The following is a 13,497-nucleotide window of genomic DNA, read 5'->3' on the forward strand; positions in this document are numbered from 1 at the left end:
CAGACACTCACACTCTGCCACTCATCCATGGAGTTACTCACACACCTAGTCAGTCCTGTAAAGAATCAATCACACTTCCATTTTCTTGTCTATACAGTTAAACATAGAGCACCTTACATTTTCAAACATATACTAACACATACATATACATATACTAACTCGAGCAGTCCTGTGGCAGAGGACTTGCTCGCGGGTGGCATTTGACTTTTGATTTTAAAAATACCTTTGTCTTTCCATCGCTGACTACAAGCAGCCCAGCCCAGCCTCGCCGTCCTGCTGATTACGAGCGCTGGACGCTACTCTCTTTTTAAAAACCCCTCCCAACCTGCCCTGCTGACTCCGCCCACCCTGGTCATCAGCCTATTTAGGCTCCGCCCCTTTTTCGCCACTGTACTCGAGCAGTCCTGTGGCAGAGGACTTGCTCGCGGGTGGCATTTGACTTTTGATTTTAAAAATACCTTTGTCTTTCCATCGCTGACTACAAGCAGCCCAGCCCAGCCTCGCCGTCCTGCTGATTACGAGCGCTGGACGCTACTCTCTTTTTAAAAACCCCTCCCAACCTGCCCTGCTGACTCCGCCCACCCTGGTCATCAGCCTATTTAGGCTCCGCCCCTTTTTCGCCACTGTACTCGAGCAGTCCTGTGGCAGAGGACTTGCTCGCGGGTGGCATTTGACTTTTGATTTTAAAAATACCTTTGTCTTTCCATCGCTGACTACAAGCAGCCCAGCCCAGCCTCGCCGTCCTGCTGATTACGAGCGCTGGACGCTACTCTCTTTTTAAAAACCCCTCCCAACCTGCCCTGCTGACTCCGCCCACCCTGGTCATCAGCCTATTTAGGCTCCGCCCCTTTTTCGCCACTGTACTCGAGCAGTCCTGTGGCAGAGGACTTGCTCGCGGGTGGCATTTGACTTTTGATTTTAAAAATACCTTTGTCTTTCCATCGCTGACTACAAGCAGCCCAGCCCAGCCTCGCCGTCCTGCTGATTACGAGCGCTGGACGCTACTCTCTTTTTAAAAACCCCTCCCAACCTGCCCTGCTGACTCCGCCCACCCTGGTCATCAGCCTATTTAGGCTCCGCCCCTTTTTCGCTACTGTACTCGAGCAGTCCTGTGGCAGAGGACTTGCTCGCGGGTGGCATTTGACTTTTGATTTTAAAAATACCTTTGTCTTTCCATCGCTGACTACAAGCAGCCCAGCCCAGCCTCGCCGTCCTGCTGATTACGAGCGCTGGACGCTACTCTCTTTTTAAAAACCCCTCCCAACCTGCCCTGCTGACTCCGCCCACCCTGGTCATCAGCCTATTTAAACATCTCCCCATGCGTCAGCGCAGCGGACGAGCGCAGCGGGCGCGTCGGTGGCGCGCCGGAGTCGCGCCAGAGTTAAGCCCATCTGCGCCCGTCCGCGGCCGACTGCGGCCTAGGGCTACTACCCCTGGTCGAAAGATCTACTGGACTAGGGAACAACTACTTGGTTTCCGCCCCCACACTGCCTCCTCCTGTATGCACGGGATGATGAGCAGCGACAGGGTATGCCCTCATTGCAGCTTTCGCATGACTACTATGCCGCGGGACACTACGGAGCAGGCACTGTCCTGCGGCCTCCTGAATGTCAGGTCGTTACGTAAACACAGGCTCGATGTGTTCGAGCTGATTACGGAAAAAAAAACTTGATTTACTGTTTCTAACTGAAACGTGGTTAGATCAGTTTTCCGACTCTGACATTATTGAAGCTACACCGGAGAATTACTCCTGGGTCAGGCAAAATAGGCCTGAGGGGGTGGGAGGGGGGATTGCGATTATCTTTAAGGACACTTTGGGTTGCTGCTTAGAACGCACGCCGATCATGGAGAGTGAGGCGGGTCTCTTCTCGATTAAAATTAATGGGGCCATGACGCTTAATGGATGTCTGGTATATCGGCCCCCAGGGGCCTGCACTAAGTTTAGGGAGAGCCTGTTAGAAAGCCTCATGGAGGCGACCCTGCGCAGGGATAAATTTCTCCTTTTAGGAGATCTCAACCTGCACCTCAACTGCCCTGAGGCTATCGGGGTTGAGGATTTTGGTCGGGACATGCTTGCCCTGCAACTGGACCTGAAACTTAAGTCGCCTACGCATCGACTGGGACACCTCCTGGACCCGGTCTATGCTAATTGGGAAGGTGTGGAAGTGTCAGGTGTTGAACCCTTTCCCTGGACCGACCACTTCCTGGTGGCATTCTCCATACAGAGTAGAAACTCCAACAAAACCAGCCAGGTACCCGCTAACTATCTTAGGAGGAAGTGGGCCAAATTCTCGGTGGCAGCTTTTAACCAAGCCCTAACTAGGGACGGTTTGCCAGGGGGTGAGGACATAGAAACAGCTGTCCTCAATCTGAATCAGCGCATTACGGCAGCGCTTGACCAGACAGCCCCACTCTGCCGCCCTACTACTACAGGCGCCCGGAAAGATCGCTCAGCTCCTTGGTTCAGTGCTGAGTTGAGACTGACAAAGGCAGACTGTAGGCGGGCAGAAAAAGTCTGGAGGGTGTCTTATGACAACCAGGCCAGGGATCTATTTCTGGAAAAAAGGCGCATTCACCACAGGCTGATAAAAAAGTCTAAGGCAGCCTATTTTGCGGAACAAATTCAGGGGGCGGAAAACTCTGCCAAGGAACTTTTTGGCATCTATAAATCCTTGACGTCGGTGCAGGCATCTACAGAGCCGGAGAGCTGCTCTACGGAGTCTTGTGACCGAATTGCAAACTACTTCTCCGCTAAAGTAGAGAAGATTTATTCAACTTTCCCTATTCGGCCTATAGGGCTGGACCTAGAGGAAGCAATAGGGCACACAGAGACGGCAGGGCATATTACACGCTTTTGCACCCCTCCTCCTGAGGAATTATTAGTGGTGTGCCGCTCTGTAAAAACAGGTTCCCCGTGGGACCCGGTGTCGCCTAAACGCTTGGCAGACAGTCTGGTAGTCCTGGAGCCTTATATAAGGCATATCCTCGGTGTATCTTTCGGGTCAGGGAAGCTGCCGGTCGGATGGAAACAGGCGGTGGTGCTCCCGCTCAGGAAGAAACCACATTTAGGCTTCGAGGTATTAGAAAATCTGAGGCCCATCTCCCTCCTGCCTTTTCTGTCAAAAGTGGCGGAAAAGGTGGTTAATATCCAAATTATGAAGCACGTAGAGGAAAGGGGACTGCTCCATGCGACGCAGTTTGGTTTCAGGCCACGTCATTCCACTGAGTCCGCCCTCCTCATGGCAACGGAACATCTGAGAGAGGGCGTGGATGCAGGCCAAACTATGGCTCTGATCTTGTTGGACCTCAGCGCGGCGTTCGACACTGTAGCACACAACATCTTGCTACAGTGTCTGAACAGAGGTGGCATCTCTGGCACCGCGCTGAGATGGATCCAAGACTTCCTCAATGAGAGAAGTTTTCAAGTCAGGCAGGGAGACTGCTATTCTAGGGGGGTGCCTTTGGGCCAAGGCGTGCCGCAGGGCTCGTCCTTGAGCCCTACCCTTTTTAATTTGTACGTCGCGCCTGTTGCATCGATCGTGGAGAGTCATGGCCTCCAACTAGTCTCTTATGCCGACGACACGCAGCTGGTAATCTCCCTGTCGCAGGCGCCCTGTCTTGCTGCCGATGGCTTCCGTTCGTGTATGAAAGATCTTGCCGAATGGATGGCCAACAATTGCTTGAAGCTGAACGGCAGCAAGACAGAGGTGCTGGTGGTAGGGAGAGCCCAGTCTGCCTGGTCGCCGGCATGGTGGCCCTCCTGCCTTGGCCCCACCCCTACCCCGTGCCTAGAGGCGCGCAATTTGGGGGTATGGTTTGACGTAGGGCTCACCTTTGGCCCCCAGATTAATCGGGTGGTGGGAGTCTGCTTCGGGATTCTGAAGAAGCTGAGAAAGGTCCTGGACTTACTCCCGCTGGAAGCACGTCAAACCCTGGTTCATGCCCTGGTAACAGCTCGGGCGGACTATGGGAACCTGCTGTACCTGGGAGCGCCAGAAAAAAGCATGGCCCGGCTGCAAGTGCTGCAGAATGCGGCTGCACGGCTGATACTCAGACTGCCAAAAAGGGCGCACTCTAAGGCGGCCCTCCAGCAGCTACACTGGCTCCCTGTAAGGAGAAGAGTGGAGTATAAAGCCCTATGTACCTGTCACCGTATTTTGAATGGCAGGGCACCCGTCCCCCTGACGAATTTGATCGAAGCCTACATACCAACACGGGCACTTAGATCAACAGGGGGTGGCTTACTGAGGACCCCAAGAATCAAGAAGGCCCGCATGGGAGGCAGGTCTTTCAGATATTTGGCGGCAACTTACTGGAACAAACTGCCAACGGACCTGCGTCTGGAACTAGATGAGGCCAGATTCCGGGCAAAATTAAAAACCTATCTTTATAGCAAATAAGGGCCCGTGATGTCTTTGCTCCCTGTCATCTGTCTACTCCCACTCTCAGCGCGTGGACACGCCGGTGTGCGTAAGCGCAGCGCTCAATAAATGTCCCAATAATACTTACTTTCTTATACAATCATTGATACAAGTACACATTGATCTGCACAGAGTCACACACCTCCCAGCCAGCCACACACACACTCAGTCTCCCATACAAATACTTGGACAATCAATCAGTAACCCATATAGTTAATCATATAGCTACTGATCAACACATGCAGCAGTTTACAGAACAACAGACATAATGATGCACAAATTAAGACAGTTTAGTCACTAACCCATGCACTCAGTGAGACACATTTAATCACTCACTCATACATTCAGTCATGCACCTACTAAATCCTTCGTCCAGACACTTATACATCTACTCATTCTTCAATATGTAAAACATATTTAAACTTTACAGAAACACACAGTCACTGGATGATGTCATCAGTGATCTCATCAGTGATGTCATTTGAGATGTCATCAGTGATGTCATCAGTGATGTCACTGACCATGTCATGAATGATGTAATATGTGACATGATCAGCAGTGGATTGCGGGTGCGCGATATATAGTTAGTGCAACTAACTATATATGGAATTTCAATGGTTTTGTGTGAGTAAAATAAGGTTTTTTAAATGCTAATTCCTAACTATATATGGTCTATAACCTATGGTTTTTTCAGTGAATTTTCAAGGTTTTGTAAATGCTAATTCCTAACTATATATGGTCTATAACCTATGGTTTTTTCAGTGAATTTCAATGGTTTTTTAATAGCAAATATCATAAGCTGTCGAATGTCAAGTACGTGGTAAGTGAAAACATTTTCGTGTTTATGCACACTGATCTGCTTTGAATGGTGCCCCCCCCCTCATTTCTATTAGGAGTACTCTCTCTTTGCACATAGTGAAGGGTAGTTAACGCAGGCCTTTGCCCCCGTTGTAATACGTCGTGCCTGCTTCTCTCTCCATTTGATTGATTGTTATCCAAGTATTTACTGTTTTAGAATTGGTTCTCTTTGGTTCATTCTCTATTTACAAACAAACACAGAGTCGCAATACTCTGTTTAGTCTTCGCAGATAACAAAAAATTGTGTAAAAAAAAAAGAAAAGGAATCGAGCAAAATCAGTAGGCCACTAATGGGATCTCTTTTTGACCTCGCTAAAATAGAAACATTAGGAACAACCCCTCATGACAAATACAAAACTAGTGAGATGAACTGAACTCCACACAATGATGGCTGCAAAACAGCTTGGCTCCGCCACCCACCCCGCCCAAAATAACGATAAAGAGCGGCTGCCATGATTGGTTGCGGAATGGCCACGACGGAGCTACGAAATGGTGCTGCTCTCATGCTAACCCCAGCTTCAGTCTGAATATCCAGAAACACTGTAGACTACCAATTCGATCAGTTCCGGTAGCGCCCCAATGTAACCCGGTAGAGAAGAACTAGCCCTCCCCTCTTTGACTGATGGTTCTTGTTGCCTGTCCCTTCTGTTGTCATTTAACAGAACTATTTAGCCTGCTGAAAGGGGTTGTGTTCCAACCGCTGGTTGGTGGAGACATTTTGACTATATTCTGGACCTGCGTTGTCGCGTAATGCGTCATATGACGCGCCGCGTTAGCGCATCCGGAAGTCATCCGGGGCGCGCAGCGCGTAACGTAAGCATAACAAGTCATGTGACTTGTTAATAAAACTTTTCATTGGTTCATTTTACTTTTCTTATTCTAATGATGAAAGGCTTGGTCATATGACCTAAAAATTACGCTTTTTATTACTTCCGAACATTATTTTTTCTTAAATATATGTTATAATGTTCCAGGCTAATGTACTTTCCCGGAAAATTTACAACTGTCCTGCAAGTAAAATATATTCTTTTTTCGAGAAAAAGAGCGTTTCTTCGTCCCATGACGGAGCCGTTGAGCAAAAGAGGGTCGACCTGCTGTCTTAGTCGCCGATACGCCTGAATATGAGATTCTTATCGATCACTTTATGTTGCAGGAGTAGAAAACACAACAGCCCTTGACCATTTATCTTTACTGCGTTCCTTCGAATTATACCTTTTACCCTTCATGTAATTGGTCTGCTTTATTTCACTTGCCTTTTACTGATTCTAAAACAGTGACTATTATTAAAAACTTTACCAATGTATATACTACTACCATGTTTTCTTTTAAAAACCGTTATTGTGAAAATTTCATTATACAAATACGAGCCTATAACCACGTGGGCCGGCCACGGAGCAAACTGTAATCGTATATGATGAGTAGACATTTACACTGTAGAGGAACGTAACGGGCGGGCCATTAGGTTGCAAGAACTAAGGTGTCTAACAGTTACGGAATCGGTGGACGTGCATTTTATAATTAAAATACGACAGGGCCAGTTACAATAAAATTATCTAGATATACATTTGCGGGCAAGTACCATGGGTGACGTTAATTCGAACTTTCAATAGTACAGTAATCAATAACACATCAGAACTTAATATCAATAGGGATGTCGAAATATTCAATCAATTCTCGTCCCCGCCCGCCATGTGCTTCAAAACTGCATACGTATCTCGTGATTTCAAGGTTCTGCAACCAGTACACAACAAGGAGTTACGAGTCCCATTTATTCCGGCGCCATTTTGGGAGAGGACGGGCAGGTCCAGGATATAGTCAAAATGTCTCTACCAACCATCGACTATGATGATGTTCATATGCTGTATTTATTAGAGTAACACTCATCTGTCCACATGAAATTAATTTGCCACAATCTAAACATGTCATTTTAATCTTTCCAAAGTTCTTCTAAATATTTGGGACCGTTTCCCTTGCCTCTGATGCTGTCAGTGCCACTTCTTTGATGAATGTACTAGCAGGTCAGGGGTTCTCCTCCAAATCTCTCTTTTATGCAGCACTATAATTAATTGGTGCCACCTCTCCATATGACGATGCATGGTATAGTTACCATAACTATATTTTTTTTCGGTTCCTCTGGAGAGTTCATCGTGGCAGATGAAGCGTGTAACGTACCGGGCATTTACCTTTTTTTGCATGTACAGGAAAGGAAAAAAAAATCGAGCGTCCGAGTTCTAAGGTGTCCCAGGGCCATTTTAGTGGACCAGGCCCAAATCCAAAGAACAGGCCGCCATTTTGAGAGTCCTGTTGCAGCCGCCTGTCGCTGTAGCATCAAGAGCAGCCGAAACTCAGCTGAATGGCAACTGAAACGGTAAAGGGGCGCCCCACTACAGCAGACGAGCCTCCACCTAGGAAGGCACGTTCACGCCGCCTCCCCCCCCCCCCTTCGGGCACCCCACGCCGTTATTCGGAGCAGTATTGTAGGATGGCCACACCAGTGCGGCAACTTGCTAGACATCACCTCGGTGGTAACTGAATCTCAACGCCTTGTGGTGTCTTCTATTCAGAAAACATTGTTATGCTGCCTTCGACCTATTCGCCGCAAGTGCGCACACAACTCAACTGCATAGCTTGCTAGACACCACCTCGGTGCCATCCGGATCTTGGAATCTCAGCGCCTTTTGGTGTCTTCTCTTCAGAAAATATTGTTGCGCTGCCTTTGGCCCCATTCGCACATCGGTCCGCTACTGACGCCATCTCACAGGCTAATGGGGCGCCCCACGCCGACTTTCAGCATTGTAGGATGACCACACCAGTACAGCAACTTGCTAGACATCACCTCGGTGCCATCCGGATCTCGGCGCCCCACTGCAGATGAAGTGCCTCTCAACTATGAAACCACCACGGTGACATCCGGATCTTGGCGCGTTGTGCTGCCTTCGGCCTATTCGCACATCGGTCCGCTACTGACGCCATCTCACAGGCTAATGGGGCGCCCCACGCCGACTTTCAGCATTGTAGGATGACCACACCAGTACAGCAACTTGCTAGACATCACCTCGGTGCCATCCGGATCTTGGCATCTCAACGCCTAGTGGTATCTTCCATACAGAAAATATTGTTGCGCTGCCTTTGACCCCATTCGCACACATCGGTCCGCAACTTAGACATCACCTCGGTGCCATCCGGATCTTGGCATCTCAGCGCCTTGTGGTGTCAGTCAGAAAATATTGTTGCGCTGCCTTTGGCCCCATTCGCACATCAGTCCGCTACTGACACCATCTCACAGGCCAACAGGGCGCCCCACGCCGACTTTTACCATTGTAGGATGGCCACACCAGTGCCACAACTTGCTAGACACCACCTCGGTGCCATCCGGATCTTGGCATCTCAGCGCCTTGTGGTGTCTTCTATTCCGAAAATATTGTTGCGCTGCCTTTGGCCCCATTCGCACATCGGTCCGCTACTGCCGCCATCTCACAGGCCAACGGGGCGCCCCACGCCGACTTTCAACATTGTAGGATGGCCACACCAGTGCGGCAACTTACTAGACACCACCTCGGTGCCATCCGGATCTTGGCGCGTTGTGCTGCCTTCGACCTATTCGCACATCGGTCCGCTACTGACGCAAACTCACAGGCCAACGGGGCGCCCCACGCCGACTTTCAGCATTGTAGGATGGCCACACCAGTGCTGCAACTTGCTGGACACCACCTCGGTGCCATCCGGATCTTGGCGCGTTGTATTGCCTTCGGCCTATTCGCACATCGGTCCGCTACTGACGCCGCCTCACGTGCCAACGTATTTTCTCCGCATTTTATACCCTATGCCGCATAACAGGTCATGTGACTTGTTTATAAAACTTTTCATTGGTTCATTTTACTTTTGGTTTCCTAATGATGGAAGGCTTGATCATATGACCTAAAAACAACACTTTTCATTGGATGAAAACTTTTTTTTTTTCCCAAACGATGAAAGCCCCCACCTTGTTTCTGGATGTTTCAGACTGAAGCTGGCTTCAGCATGAGAGCACCACCATCTCGTAGCTCCGTCGTGGTCATTCCGCGAGCAATCATGGCAACCGCTTCCCACCAGAAGCCTACAGGAGTCGGGGGCCCCCAAAACTTTTGATAAATCCTCAAGGCGGAGGGGACGCTTTCGAGAATGGGGTCCAAGACCTAGCAGACAAGCGTCCGATTGCCAAGGTGTCCCAGGGCCATTTCAGTGGACCAGGCCCAAAAAGGAAAGAGCCTGCCGCCATTTTGAGAGTCCTGTGACAGCCGCCTATCGCTGCACCGCAAGAGTGGGCGCAACTCAGCTGAATTGCGGCTTTTGACACAGTGGACCAAAAATGGACGGAATGGCAACTGAAACGGTAAAGGGGCGCCCCACTACAACAGATGACACTCCACCTGGAGAGGCCCGTTCACGCCGCCTCCCCCGGGGCGCCCCACGCCGTTATTCGGAGCAGCATTGTAGGATACCAAAACCAGTGCGGCAACTTACTGGACATCACCTTGGTGCCATCGTTCTGCTGCCTTGGAACTATTCGCACAACAGTTTGCTACTGATGACCCACCCCCCGCGACGCCCCACGCCAGAAATCTGGACGTTGTGCTGCGTTGGGACTATTCGCACAGCCGACCGCTACTTCGTTGTTTTTCCCTAAAAATGTTTATATGTTATTACTGTTTTTGTTTTCTTGTATATATTTATAAGTTATTAAAGTTTTATAATCTTACTACTTTGTTGGAGTGCTATATATTTTTAATGTGACACATAATTGTAAAAACTTTGATGTACAAAGAGTCATCCCTGGAATCTTCCGCTTCAGGCTCGGTCCCCTCCCAATCACAATACAGGATGGTTTTCAGATAATGGGAACGCGTCTGCTGTGATCTCATCGAGTGTGGGCCTTGATCTACTATAACTCCTTTGAAGAGGGGTGATTCTTTACAGCTGGGGCCATAAACTACATCTGCAGGGCTAGCTGATACCCTAGGACCGGCCTGGACAATCGGACACAGAGGAAAAGGAGTGTCAGAGGGTGCGGTAGTGAATAGGGCGAAAGGGAGGTGTCGGGCGGGCACAGGGTGTGATTCTCAGGGAAGAGCAGCGCAGATGGGGGGAGGTTTATTACCCATGCATAAGACAGAGAGCGGGGGTGACCACTGCCTGGGGGAGATGCTTGCGAGGGTGGGGAGTCATGCTAAGGATCGACAGCGTGCACAGAGTGGGTCTGGTCAAGGCATCTAAAATGACTGCCGTGCACGACAAAAGTGTGGCATTTGAAAAAAGGCAAGATGGCGCAGACAATGTTTTTCAACACTTCCTGATTTCCTTCGAATCGAACGTTAACAGACGTTGGGGCATATTACCAAAGTTAAGCGATATTTATCCCTAACGATGCTTAGCAACGATTTTTTTTACCGCTAAGCATCGTCAGAAATTATCGCAGATAAACCTTGCTATTATCAAGGTTTATCGCAAATACGATAAAAAACGACCGCAAAGCATTAATATCGCTGAAAACTCAGCGATATTCATGCATTACCGAGCTAATGCTCTTAGCCATGTTATCCACCTCCCATTGGATAACATGCCTTAGAACTGCTCAGGGCAGGTGCTAGCTTTTGGAGATATTCGCGCTTATCGCGAATATTTCCAAAAGTTGATAATAGGAGATAGCGATGTTAGCGACTGTTTCCAGTCGCTAACATCTTGGCATGCCCACTTTGCATGTCATTAGTGATAAATATCACTCACATGCAAAGTGGGGCCCAAGATGGTCGCTATCTCCTACTAGCCATCGCTAACTGGTGTTAGCAACAGCTAGGTAATACAGATATAATTTTATCTCCGCGAAGCGGAGCGCTGTTACAGATATATATCTTTTTTTGAACGTTAATTTCTCAAAATCCACTGGAGCACATATATTAAGACCTAGCAAAGGCACATCGGACTACCAGTCCCTACAATTTTGCCAAGTTTCGTGCAAATCCATTCAGCCGTTCGATTATTATTATTTTTTTTTTTTTGCCTCGCGGGGCCCTTTTAAAACCTCCACATCAAACCTAAGAGGTCAAGGAGGATCTACTATGCCCCCTTATGGTCATTTGCCCCTTCGCTTTGGCCTCCTCTTGTCTCTCGATCCTACCGAGAGACAAGATGGCGGCCGCTACGGACTGTTTGCAATGTTTACAGACGCCGGAGAACCAATCAGCTTCGCAAACCTCCGTTACGCGAAGCGGAGCGCTGTTACAGATATATATCTTTTTTTGAACGTTAATTTCTCAAAATCCACTGGAGCACATATATTGAGACCTAGCAAAGGCACATCGGGCTACCAGTCCCTAAGATTTTACCGAGTTTCGTGCAAATCCATTCAGCCGTTCGATTATTATTATTATTTTTTTTTTTTGCCCCGCGGGGCCCTTTTAAAACCTCCACATCAAACCTAGGGGGTCAGCGAGGATCTACTATGCCCCCTTATGGTCATTTGCCCCTTCGCTTTGGCCTCCTCTTGTCTCTCGATCCTACCGAGAGACAAGATGGCGGCCGCTACGGACTGTTTGGAATGTTTACAGACGCCGGAGAACCAATCAGCTTCGCTTCACAAAGCTCCGTTGCGCGAAAAGTACGCGAACTGGAGCGCTGCCCGGTCCGCTGTTACAGATATATATCTTTTTTTGAACGTTAATTTCTCAAAATCCACTGAAGCACATATATTGAGACCTACAAAAGGCACATCGGGCTACCAGTCCCTACAATTTTGCCAAGTTTCGTGCAAATCCATTCAGCCGTTCGGGCTAAAAGTGAGGCCAACCGCCCTATGGAAAACTCAATGTTAAAAACACGTTTTGGGACCCCCCTTTTTTCTCGGCCCCCCCTTGAAGAACCCCCCCAAATTTTCAAGGGCTGCTCAGAAACAAAATGTGCCATTTTCCTGAAAATTTCAGCCAATTCCGTCCACAAACGCCAAAGTTATTAGACATAGAATTTTCAAAAATCCCATAGGGAAAAAATCCTAACTATATATACCTACTGGCGACCGCCAGTAGGTAATATATATATATATATATATATATATATATATATATTCATTACCACACCAAACTTTTCCATTCAAAGAAGGCGCTGACTCCGTGAATCTTAGTTCAAAACGTTTATTCCATGTTCAGTTGCTGCTCAGACGCGTTTCGGCGGCTTGCTCCCGCCTTGCTCACTAACATCTGTATTGCTAAATCTTTGCCTCTTTATACATGTTAATTAAGTCATGTGATACATTTTTATCTGCCATTTGACTGGCTGTTACTCTGTCAAACATGGACCCACCCTGTGAATTACCATAACTAGTTAATGACTTGCACATTTCATTGTTGCATGTTAGTCTTTCTTCACTAGTTGTATATAACATTTGTAAAAACATCCTTAGAAATTATACATTACAATAAATTAAAATATGCCTTCCCATTACCACAATTTTTGAAAATAAACAATTTTAACCCAATAAACACAATTAATATTGCCCCTTAAAAGATGTCATTTTGCACGTTATACCTCCTAGGCTGAGTCTGTTTTTCATATATATTTTTTACGTTTCTGCATACTCATCCCATGAGTCACTGTATGGGCCTATCCAATCCTCCCATGTTAACCTGAGCCCACAATACAACATGTGTCGCTCCTATATGTGTGTGTATATATATGTATGTATTACCTACTGGCGGTCGCCAGTAGGTATATATAGTTAGGATTTTTTCCCTATGGGATTTTTGAAAATTCTATGTCTAATAACTTTGGTGTTTGTGGACGGAATTGGCTGAAATTTTCTGGAAAATGGAACATTTTGTTTCTGAGCAGCCCCTGGAAATTTGGGGGGGGGTTCGTCAAGGGGGGGCCGAGAAAAAAGGGGGGTCCCAAAACGTGTTTTTAACATTGAGTTTTCCATAGGGCGGTTGGCCTCACTTTTAGGCCGAACGGCTGAATGGATTTCCACGAAACTTGGCAAAATTGTAGGGACTGGTAGCCCGATGTGCCTTTGCTAGGTCTCAATATATGTGCTTCAGTGGATTTTGAGAAATTAACGTTCAAAAAAAGATATATATCTGTAACAGCGGACCAGGCAGCGCTCCGGTTCGCGGACTTTACGCGTTACGGAGCTTTGTGAAGCGAAGCTGATTGGTTCTCCGGCGTCTGTAAACATTCCAAACAGTCCGTA

Source organism: Lissotriton helveticus, chromosome 4_1 (genome assembly GCF_964261635.1).
Source record: "Lissotriton helveticus chromosome 4_1, aLisHel1.1, whole genome shotgun sequence".
NCBI lineage: Eukaryota > Metazoa > Chordata > Amphibia > Caudata > Salamandridae > Lissotriton > Lissotriton helveticus.